This window comes from Arachis ipaensis, chromosome B09, assembly GCF_000816755.2.
Source record: "Arachis ipaensis cultivar K30076 chromosome B09, Araip1.1, whole genome shotgun sequence".
Taxonomy (NCBI): Eukaryota; Viridiplantae; Streptophyta; class Magnoliopsida; order Fabales; family Fabaceae; genus Arachis; species Arachis ipaensis.
Window position 1 is genome coordinate 43,509,534 of NC_029793.2, and position 13,033 is coordinate 43,522,566.

The window sequence follows — 13,033 nt, forward strand, 5'->3', positions numbered from 1 at the left end:
TCTTCTTCCGGGCCCACTTGGTGTGTGCTTGGGCTGAGCATTGAAGCTTCCATGTGTAGAGACTTTTCTTGGAGTTAAACGCCAGCTTTTGTGCCAGTTTGGGCGTTTAACTCCAGCTTTTGTGCCAGTTCTGGCGTTAAACACCAGAATTCTTGAGCTGACTTGGAATGCCTGTTTGGGCCATCAAATCTCAAGCAAGGTATGGACTATTATATATTTCTAGAAAACCCAGGATGTCTACTTTCCAACGCAATTAAGAGCGCGCCAATTGGGATTTTGTAGCTCCAGAAAATCTACTTCGAGTGCAGGGAGGTTAGAATCCAATAGCATCTGCAGTCCTTTTTCAGCCTCTGAATCAGATTTTTGCTCAGGTCCCTCAATTTCAGCCAAAAAATACCTGAAATCACAGAAAAACACAAAAACTCATAGTAAAGTCCAGAAGAGTGATTTTTATTTAAAAACTAATAAAAACATAATAAAAACCAACTAAAATATACTAAAAATAATGCCAAAAAGCGTATAAATTATCTGCTCATCATCTATACATATGAGAAAGACAATTAAAGAGGCTCAAGAGCTCATTGATACAGTTGCTAGAAATCAGCATCTGTACTTGAGTAGTGAGTCCTCCCTGAAAGAAGAGGCTAAAGCAGTATCCACTGAACTTAGTCATCAAGAACAAGTTGCTGAACTCAATCAGCAATTGCTTACTATAACAAAATAGCTCGCAGAATTCAAAGAGATGCTCCAAGACACTAAAAATGCTAACCAAAACATGGAAGCACAATTGAACCAGACAAGACAGCAGTTATCTAAACAGATAACAGAAGAATGCTAAGCTGTTCAATTAAGGAGTGGAAAAATACTGAACGTATCAATCCAAGGTAGCAGGAAGCCAAGAAAGGAACAGCTAATAAAGGATCACCAAACCACTACCCAAATTCCCTCTGAGGACAGTAAGAGCCCAGAGAGGAATGATTCTGGCGTTCAAACGCCAGAAAAGGGTGAAAAAGTGGCGTTAAACGCCCAAGGGACAGCCAATTCTGGCGTCTAGACGCCAGAAAAGGGTGGCAATCTGGCGTTAAACGCCCATGCAGCCCCCAATTCTGGCGTTCAAATGCCACAAAGGGGTCAAACACTTGCAAGTGCTGATAACAACCCCCTTAAGCAGGTTTTTTCAACCACTTCTGTAGGAAATAAACCTGCAGCAACCAAGGTTGAAGAATATAAAGCCAAGATGCCTTATCCTCAGAAACTCCGCCAAGCGAAATAGGATAAATAATTTACCCGCTTTGCAGACTACCTCAAGACTCTTGAAATAAAGATTCCATTTGTAGAGGCGCTTGAGCAAATTCCTTCTTATGCTAAGTTCATGAAAGAGATCTTAAGTCATAAGAAGGATTGGAGAGAAACTGAAAAAGTTTTTCTCACTGAAGAATGCAGTGCAGTCATTCTGAAAAGCTTACCAGAGAAGCTTAAAGATCCCGGAAGCTTCATGATACCATGCACATTAGAGGATTCTTGTACCAAGACAGCTCTGTGTGACCTTGGGGCAAGTATCAACTTAATACCTGCAACCACTATCAAAAAGCTTGGTTTGACTGATGAAGTTAAATCAACCCGGATATGCCTCCAACTTGCTGATGGCTCCATCAAAATCCCATCAGGCATACTTGAGGACATGATTGTCAAGGTTGGGCCATTTTCCTTTCCTACTGACTTTGTAGTGCTAGAAATGGAGGAGCACATGAGTGCAACTCTCATTCTAGGAAGACCTTTCCTAGCAACTGGACGAACCCTTATTGACGTCCAAAGAGGAAAGATAACTCTAAGAGTCAATGAGGATGAGTTTAAGTTGAATGTTGTCAAAGCTATGTAGCATCCAGACACACCAAAAGACTGCCTGAGCGCAGATGTCATTGACTCATTGGTGGAAGAGGTCAATATGACTGAGAGTCTCAAATCAGAGCTAGAGGACATTTTTAAGGATGTTCAGCCTGATCTGGAGGAACCAGAGAGAACGGAAGAACCTCTGAAAACTCCTCAGGAAGAGGATAAGCCTCCTAAACCCGAGCTCAAACCACTACCACCATCCCTGAAATATGCATTTCTGAGAGAAGGTAACACTTTTTCGGTGATCATAAGCTCTGCTTTAAGTCTACAAGAAGAGAAAGCCCTCATGCAGGTGCTAAGGACACACAAAACAGCTCTTGGGTGGTCCATAAGTGATCTTAAGGGTATTAGCCCAGCAAGATGCATGCACAAGATCCTATTGGAGGATGATGCTAAGCCAGTGGTTCAACCACAGAGGCGGTTAAATACAGCCATGAAGGAGGTGGTGCAGAAAGAGGTCACTAAATTACTAGAGGCTAGGATTATTTTATCCTATTTCTGATAGCCCCTGGGTGAACCCTGTCCAAGTTGTCCCCAAGAAGGGAGGCATGACAGTGGTTCATAATGAAGAAAATGAACTGGTTCCTACAAGAACAGTTACAGGGTGGCGTATGTGTATTGACTACAGAAGGCTCAATACAGCCACCAGAAAGGATCATTTTTCTCATTTTTCTATAGACCAGATGCTAGAGAGACTAGCAGGTCATGAATACTACTACTTTTTGGATGGCTATTCAGGTTACAACCAAATTGCAGTAGACCCTCAAGACCAAGAGAAAATGGCATTCACATGTCCTTCTGGAGTATTTGCCTACAAAAGGATGCCATTTGGTCTGTGTAATGCACCTGCAACCTTTCAGATGTGCATGCTCTCTATCCTCTCTGATATGGTAGAGAAATTTATGGAAGTCTTCATGGATGACTTCTCAATATTTGGAGACTCATTTAGCTCCTGTCTTGACCATCTAGCACTTGTTCTGAAAAGGTGCCAAGAGACTAACCTGGTTTTAAACTGGGAAAAATATCACTTTATGGTGACTGAAGGAATTATTCTTGGGCACAAAATTTTAAATAAGGGAATAGAGGTGGATCAAGCTAAGGTATAGGTCCACCACCTGCCAATGTTAAGGCAATCAGAAGCTTTCTGGGACATTCAGGATTCTATAGGAGGTTTATAAAGGATTTTTCAAAAATTGCAAAACTTCTGAGCAATCTGCTAGCTGCTGACATGCCGTTTGTCTTTGACACAGAGTGTCTGCAGGCGTTTGAAACTCTGAAACCTAAGCTGGTCACTGTACCAGCTATTTCTGCACCAGACTGGACATTACCATTTGAACTAATGTGTGATGCCAGTGACCATGCCATTGGTGCAGTATTGGGACAAAGGCATAACAAGCTTCTGCACGTCATTTACTATGCTAGCCGTGTTCTGAATGACGCACAGAAGAATTACACAACCACAGAAAAAAGTTACTTGCAGTGGTTTATGCCATTAACAAGTTCAGATCTTATCTAGTAGGATCAAAAGTGATTGTGTACACTGACCATGCTGCTCTAAAATATCTCCTCACAAAGCAGTATTCAAAACCTAGACTCATAAGATGGGTGTTGCTTCTGCAAGAGTTTGATATAGAAATAAGAGACAAAAAAGGGACAGAGAACCAAGTAGCAGATCACCTGTCCCGGATAGAACCAGTAGCAGGAGCGTCCCTCTCTTCTACTGAGATCTCTGAAACTTTCCAGATGAGCAACTATTTTCCACTCAGGAGGTACCATAGTTTGCAAACATTGCAAACTATAAAGCTGTGAGATTAATACCCAATGAGTACAGTAAGCAGCAAACTAAAAAATTAATCACTAATGCAAAGTACTACTTGTGGGATGAACCATATCTCTTTAAGAGGTGCACAGACAGAATAATCCATAGATGCGTGCCTAGAGAAGAGGCACATAAGATCCTATGGCACTGCCATGGATCACAATATGGAGGACATTTCGGAGGTGAGCGAACAGCCACAAAGGTCCTCCAATGCGATTTCTACTGGCCTACTCTCTATAGAGACTCCTGAGAGTTTGTACGTAACTGTGACAGTTGCCAAAGAGCTGGTAATCTACCTCAGGGTTATGCCATACCTCAGCAAGGGATCTTAGAGATTGAGTTGTTTGATGTATGGGGCATTGACTTCATGGGGCCTTTCCCACCATCATACTGAAACACTTATATCATGGTGGCAGTAGACTATATATCTAAATGGGTAGAGGCAATTGCAACACCTACCAATGATACTAAAACCATGATGAAGTTCCTCTAGAAGAATATCTTCAGCAGATTTGGTGTCCCTAGGATACTGATCAGTGATGGAGGCACTCATTTCTGCAATAAACAGCTTGACTCTGCTCTGGTCCGATATGGAATAAACCATAAAGTGGCAACTCCATATCATCCACAGACAAATGGGCAGACTGAAGTTTCAAATAGAGAACTAAAGCGAATTCTGGAGCAAACTGTAAATGCCCGTAGAAAGGATTGGGCAAGAGGTCTGGATGATGCGCTGTGGGCATACAGAACAGCATTCAAGACTCCTATAGGAACCTCTCTATACCAGTGGAACTGGAACACAAGGCCTACTGGGCAACCAGATTCCTAAACCTTGATACTAAGGTAACTGGAGAGAGGAGACTACTCCAGTTGAATGAACTGGAAGAATTCAGACTCAATGCTTTCGAAAATGCCAAAATTTATAAGGAGAAAGCAAAAATATGGCATGACAAAAGGCTATCATCTAGAGTCTTTGAGACAGGACAGAAGGTCCTGCTATTTAACTCCAGGCTCAGATGTTCCCCGGGAAATTAAAATCCCGGTGGAGGGGCCTGACGTTAGGATTTTTGCCAGTAAAGAAGTTCATAAAAACAGTCGCGTTGTAGATATAGTCTCTAAACCGACAGAAATCCCTTCGTACAAAAGTTTTGGTTGTCACAAGTAACAAACCCCTTTAAAATTGATAACCGAGTATTTAATCTCGGGTCGTCTTCTCAAGGAATTGCAGGGAAGTATGTTCTTATTATTGGTTATGGAGATTGTAAATTTGGGGTTTTGAGAATAGGGAGCAAGTAATTTAAATTGCAATTAAAATAAATAAATAACTGTAAAATAAACTTTTGGCAAGGTATGAGAAATTGGAAGTCCTAGCCGAGTTATCCTTATCAACAATAATGAAAATTGACTCTTGATTCCACTTAGTTAACCTTTACTAGAGAGCAAGGGAAGGTCAAGTGACTAATTAGTTTGATCTTCAAATCCTAGTTAATCCCTAAGGAAAGATTGGGATTATCGAAGTTCAGTTCAATTAGCAAAGATAACAATTATCACTTATGTTGAGTTAAGATAACTCCTGAGTTACTAATTTCTTAACCAAAGCCAAGAATGTAGAAAGCTAAATTAAAATCATAAATATCTGGAATACCTCAAATAAAATACATTCAAAGCAGTAAAATCTAACATGGATAAGTTCATAAGCCAATTGGGCAACATAAATCAAATACAAATAAAAGCATTAGAGTCAATAAAAATAGAAGCGAAAGTAAATAGAAAGGGACATTGAACCTGGGATTGAGAGTCACTCATAAAACTAAGAGAAGTCCTAAATCCTAATCCTAAGAGAGAGAGAGAGGAGAGAACCTCTCTCTCTAAAACTACATCTAAAACATGAAAAGTGAATTATGAGAGCTTGTTTATGAATGGATGTATTCTCCCACTTTATAGCCTCTAATCTGTGTTTTCTGGGCCGCAAACTGGGTCAGAAACAGCCCAAAAATCGCTAGAGAAGAATTCAAACACGCTGATTTTCGTCACTGCGACGTGGCCGCATGGATCACGCGGTCGCGTCACTTAGCGTCAGGAAAACTATAGCATATTATTCATCAAATTGAAGCCCCGGACGTTAGCTTTCCAACGCAACTGGAACCACATCATTTGGACCTCTGTAGCTAAAGTTATAGCCGTTTGAGTGCGAAGAGGTCAGGCTGGACAGCTTAGCAATTTCTCCAACTTCTTGTATTCCTTCCACTTTTGCATGCTTCCTTTCCATCCTCCAAGCCATTCCTGCCTTATAATATCTGAAAACACTTAACACACATATCAAGGCATCTAACGGTAATAAGAGAGGATTAATAATAAGCAAATATAAGATCAAAGAAGCATGTTTTCAATCAAAACACATAATTAGGAAGGAAATGTAAAACCATGCAAATAGTATGAATAAGTGGGTAAAGAGTTAATAAAAATCACTCAATTGAGTACAAGATAAACCATAAAATAGTGGTTCTATCAGGGCCCATATGTGATTACAAGTGTGTCACCATATGGCTATGTAGAACTTCAAGATATTGATTCTGACAAAAAGTTCATTGTTAATGGATAAAGAATCAAACATTATCTTGAAGGCAATGTTGAGCAAGAATGCTCAAAGCTGAGACTAAGTTAAAAGCTCAGTAAAAGTCCAGCTAAAGACAGTAAAGAAGCACTTGCTGGGAGGCAACCCAGCCATTATCAATAATTAGATGTTTGTAACAGTTAGATAAGTCTTTTTTAATTTTGTTTTTCTTGTTATTTAATATATTTTCAGTGAAAAAGTCAGGAAAATGGAGATTTAAGACATAAAACAGAGAAATCACAGAGGAAAGGAGCTCACTAGCGTCAAAATGCCAGTAAAAAGGCAAACTGGGCGTTAAACGCTAGAAAAGGTAGCAAAATTGGCAGCATTCTGGGCATTCAGAAAAACGCCCAGTGAAGAAGGATTTCTGGTGTTTAACGCCAGCCAGGGTACCTAGCTGGGCGTTAAACACCCAAAATGGCCACCAAATGGGCGTTAAACGCTAGAATGGATATCATTCTGGGCGTTTAACGCCAGAACAGACAGGGGAGAGAAAATTTCGTTTTCAATCCAAATTTTTTCGAATTTTCTTGTTTTAATTCAAAATTTTCTGCATCTAAACATTACAAACATTCAATTTCTAACTTCCATTAACAAAAATTCATAATCTTATAAATTCCTTTTAATTCTCCTTCAAACCCTTTTTAAATCTTTTCAAAAACTCATTTATCTTCCCAATTTCTTTTCAAATCTTTTCAATTCATTCATATTATCTTTTATTTCTTAGATACATAAACAAAAAAAATTTCAGATTTAACTTCCTCATATCTTCTTCATATCTCTTAAATTTTGAAAACAATCTTTTCTTTTGCATATCATATTTATCTTTTATCAATCATATCTTTCAATCATATCTTTTTCTTTCTAAATTTTCAAAACCATACCCTCCCTCCCCTCTATTTATACATTCGGCCATCACCCCTCATCCATCATTTGAATCATTCTCTCCATCTACTCATCTTCTTTCTGTGCTTTTGCTTGAGGACAAGCAAACCTCTAAGTTTGGTGTGATTTTCTGTGATCACTGACCAAGATCATGGCCCCTAAAGGAAAACAAACCACTCCAAGAGGCAAGAAAGAAAGCAATCCAAAACCATAATGGATGCATGAGAGTTTCTGCACCAAAGAACATGCAGATCATTACTTCAAAATAGTGTGCAGAAGATCAGTGATCCCGGAAGTCAAGTTCGATCTGAAAGAAGACGAATATTCGGAGATCCAAGAGCAGATTCGAAACAGTGGCTGGGAAATCCTAGCTAATCCTGAGATGAATGTGGGAAGAAACATGGTCTTAGAATTTTATGCAAATCTGTGGCTGACAGATAAGCAAAGAATGGAGGGAACTGCCTTCCATACTTTTCGAACCATGGTCAGAAGCAGGATTATCTATTTTCATCTTGACAAAGTGAGAGAAGTCCTCAAACTTCCTCAACTGCAGGATGATCCAGAATCCTTTAACAGGAGAATAGCTAAAGATAAAAAGTTGGATCAAGTTCTAGAGGAAATATGCCTCCCTGGAACCAAGTGGATAACCAATTCAAAAGGTGTCCCAAACCAACTGAAGAGAGGAGACCTCAAGCCAGTTGCTAGGGGCTGGCTAGATTTCATTGGGCGATCTATACTTCCCACCAGTAACCACTCTGAAGTCACTGTCAAAAGAGCAGTGATGATCCACTATATTATATTGGGAAAAGAAGTGGAGGTCCATCAATTAATTCCTTGTGAAATCTACACAATTGCAAATAAGGAATCCACTGAGGCCAAATTGGCCTGCCCAAGCTTGATCAGTCTGTTATGTAAAGATGCGGGAGTACAAATAGGTGTTGATGAGTATATCCCAGTCGAACACCTAATCACCAAAAGGGTGATAGATGGACAGCAAGTTCAAGACAACCTCATCAAGAGAAGGGCGCATGAGCTCCTTCCAGAAATTCCTCAATTCGACTATTGGACTTGCTTAGAAGCATCTATCACCAAACTGCAAGAAGTTGTAAATCAACTCAAAGAGGAGCAGCAGAATCAAACCAGCATGCTTTGCAAACTATTCATAGAGCAAGAGATGCAAGGGCATAAGATACAGGAGCTAAAGCACCAGAAGCTGACCCTTGAAGAGCCAGGCATCCCACAAATTGAAGGAGTACTTGCCTCTCCCAATGCAGGTTGTTGAGTCCTAACTCTGTGATAACTTTTGTTATTAGAGATCTATTTTAAGAGTCATTTATTTTTATATTTTTACTTTCCTTGCTTATATTATTATTGGTCTGCTTTTATGTTTATTTTATGTCTTATTTTTTTTATTTATTATTTCATGAATAATAAAATTTAGAGTCTATGTCTTAAAGTTATGAATATCTTATGAATCTTTCATCTTTCTTAATTGAAAAATGTTTTTAATTACAAAAGAACAAGAAGTACATGATTTTGAATTATATCTTGAAATTAGTTTAATTATTTTGATGTGGTGACAATACCTTTTGTTTTCTGAATGAATGCTTGAACAGTGCATATTTTCGAATTTGTTGTTTATGAATGTTAAAAATTGTTGGCTCTTGAAAGAATAATGAAAAAGGAAAAATGTTATTGATAATCTGAAAAATCATAAAATTGATTCTTGAAGCAAGAAAAAGCAGTGAATAGAAAGAGCTAAAAAAAAGAAGAGAGAAAGAGAAAGAGAAAAGCAAGCAGAAAAATCCAACAACCCTTTAAACCAAAAGGCAAGGGTAAAAAGGATCCAGGGCTTTGAGCATTAATGGATAGGAGGGCCCACATGAATAAAATCCTGGCCTAAGCGGCTAAACCAAGCTGTCCCTAACCATGTGCTTGTGGCATGAAGGTGTCAAGTGAAAAACTTGAGACTGAGCAGTTAAAGTCGTGGTCCAAAGCAAAAAGAGTGTGCTTAAGAGCTCTGGACACCTCTAACTGGGGACTCTAGCAAAGCTGAGTCACAATCTGAAAAGGTTCACCCAGTTATGTGTCTGTGGCATTTATGTATCCGGTGGTAATACTGGAAAACAAAATGCTTAGGGTCACGGCCAAGACTCATAAAGTAGCTGTGTTCAAGAATCAACATACTGAAATAGGAAAATCAATAACACTGTCTGAATTCTGAGTTCCTATGGAAGCTAATCATTCTGAATTTCAAAGGATAAAGTGAGATGCCAAAACTGTTCAGAAGCAAAAAGGCTACAAGTCCTGCTCATCTAATTGGAACTAAGTTCATTGATAAGTTTGGAGTTCATTGTATATTCTCTTCTTTTTATCCTATTTTGTTTTTAGTTGCTTGGGGACAAGTAACAATTTAAGTTTGGTATTGGGATGAGCGGATAATTTATACCCTTTTTGGCAGTGTTTTTAAGTAATTTTTAGTATAATTTAGTTACTTTTTATTATATTTTTATTATTTTTTATTCAAAAATCATATTTTTGGGCTTTACTATGAGTTTTTATGTTTTTCTATAATTTCAGGTATTTTCTGGCTGAAATTGAGGGACCTGAGCAAAAATCTGATCCAGAGGCTGCAAAAGGACTGCAGATGCTGTTGGATTCTGACCCTCCTGCACTCGAAGTGAATTTTCTGGAGCTACAGAGACCCAATTGGTGCGCTCTTAATTGCGTTGGAAAGTAGACATCCTGGACTTTCTAGAAATATATAATAGTCCATACTTTGCCCGAGATTTGATGGCCCAAACTAGCATCCAAAGTCAGCCTAAAACTATTTGGTGTAAAACGCCAGAACTGGCACCTTTTTCGGCGTAAAATGCCCATTTTGGCACCTGTGGTGGCGTTTAACGCCAACTTTGGACATATGAATGTGAAATCTTGAAAGCTCAGCCCAGGCACACACCAAGTGGGTCCCAGAAGTGGAATTTTGCACTATCTGCACTTAGTTACTCATTTTCTGTAAACCTAGGTTATTAGTCTAGTATAAAAACTACTTCATATTGTATTTCTAACGGCATGAGTCTCTAAATTCCATGGTTGGGGGGTGAGGAGCTCTGCTGTGTTTCAATGAATTAATGCAATTACTACTATTTTCCATTCAATCACACTTGATTCTATTCTAAGATACTCATTCGTACTTCAATCTGGAGAAGATGATGATCCGTGACACTCATCATTATTCTCAAATCTATGAATGTATGCCTGACAACCACTCCCGTTCTATCTGAGCTCAACGTAGTCATTGGGCAACAGCTTGAATGCGTATCTCTTGGGTTTCTGATCCATGAACCGAGTCCGGAGGTTAGAACCCTCGTGGTATAGGCTAGAACCAATTGGCAGCATTCCTGGGATCCGGAAAGTCTAAACCTTGTCTGTGGTATTCCGAGTAAGATCTGGGAAGGGATGACTATGACGAGCTTCAAACCTGCGAATGTTAGGCGCAGTGACAGTGTGCAAAAGGACAAGGGTCCTATTTCGACGCTAGTGGGATCCGACAGATGATTAGCCGTGTGGTGACAGCGCATATGGATTTGTTTTCATCCGAGAGGATCATACAGCCTACCATGGAAAGAGCCATGCATGTTTGGAGAAGAAGACAGTAGAAAAGCAGAGATTCAGATGACAGAGCATCTCCGGAACCTCAACCCATTTCTTGTTATTGAATTACAAGTACCATTTATTTTATGTTTTTTATTTTGCATAAATACAATCACTCTCTTTATTAATCTCCTGACTAAGATTTACAAAGTATCCATAGCTTGCTTCAAGCCGACAATCTCCGTGGGATCGACCCTTACTCACGTAAGGTATTACTTGGACGACCCAGTGCACTTGCTGGTTAGTTCTGTGGAGTTGTGAAAAGTGTAATCATAATTTTGTGCACCAATGGCGCATTGTCAGTGGCAGCTACGTGGATGGTATTCTTATGAGCTCAAGATGGTCCTTCTTTCCATGACACTATGAATGAAGTCTCTCGTATGACCAAAACACTAAAGCAAAAGTCGTGCTTGGAAAGAGTAACAAAAGATTCTCCCATGCCAAACTTTGTTGGTGATACTTTAGTTGTCAAGACAAAAGGTGCACCAAAGGGAAAAAAAGAGAGAGAAAAATGAAGGTTCACTAAATGCAACAATGTTGGTCATGTAAAGAAAAATTGTCCTGTGAGGAATGAGGGTGACCATTTGGGTGATAAGACTGGAGGTGGCACACAGTCTAGCTTTAGTGCAGAAGAGGTTAGTCAAATTCAAAATTGTTTTATGCTTTACTTGAATTAAAATAAACTGGTAAATTCTATGTTGTAGTTATACTTGATAGAAAGTTTGACTTTATGCCTTCTTTTGTCATAGGAGCTTCCCAAAGACCCTATAGCTTCTCAAGGGATGCAAGCTAGCTTCGGTACAGAAGTGGTCAGTAAGATACAATATTGCATTAGTGGTTACATGAATTAAAATAAATTGGTAAATTCTATGTTGTAGTTATACTTGATAGCAATTTTGACTGCATGTATCATTTCTTCATAGGAGCTTCTCAAGGACCCTATGACTTCTCAAGGGATATCAGCAGTGCCAAATACAGAAGTAAATGCATCTGTGCAGCTAGGGTTTAGGCTAGGTGACTCAGAATTGATTAATAGCTATGGGACTCCCATCCCACCATATGGAAGTAATCAGTGGCTATTACAGGTGTGAATAACAAGAGATGAATTATTGCATTGTTATAACTTAGTGATTAGTAAATTTTAAACTATTTGATATCACATTATGGTTCGCTAAATTCTTTTATTTTTCTCTCAAACTTGTTTGTGCTGTGGAGAACAGGCTGTACAACAAGGACAATATCTGAAGTTCAATGGGTGCAATAGTACATTGATGTTGATATATGATGTAGTAGTCCATTGAGAAAATGAAAGAGCAGATTCTATGTAAATGCAGCATGTTAGGCTCCATGAGAATTTTTTATTTCTTGAATCATTATTTGAGCATTTTAGTCAATATAATACCTTTTGATATAGGTGTAGTAACAGATTTTTAAATGTTAAATTGTTTCTTAGAAGTAAACATTTCATCACTTTGTGAACATATGCCATAGTTTGCAAATAGTTTTACTCGTCCTAGTGATTCATTTAACATCCCCTTCTCAAGTTTGCTTGTATCAGCAAATTAAATAATTATATTAAAACTTGTGAAAAATGAGTGCTAGCTTAGCTATTAGATCAAGTCAACACTAACCAATAGTTGCATAATACTTTTATATATATAAAAAAGTGAAAGAGGAATATGCATATTATAGTCTTCTATCCTGCCACAAGAATACCTTTTTATTTCCTGCTTTATGAATTACTAATTTGAGGCTATAGTTAATCCTAAATTCTGAAGATATATTCGTGGACTATCTTTAGCACATGTTAAAACATTTTTGAAATATTTTCAGCTTTATGTATAGTCATATATGTACCAATCTCTTGCCTCCGAGACCAAGAAGTCAACAAGTGGCTTGTTGATCTCCAAGATGCTCTTTATATAGCTGATGACTTGCTCGATGTACTCTCCACTAAAGTTGTCACTACCACTCCCACTCCCACTCAGAGGGATCCAGGTAACTCTTCTTCCTGGTGTTCTTTGTAAGAACCGAAGTTTTTCACGTAAAATTGTTTTAATAAAATAATTTTAGTGCCCGGAATAGATTCAAAATCTAGAAGTTTTAATTTGAAAATATAAAGGTGAAATTTGGTTTCAATGAATTTTACTGAGTTGGAAAATGTATCT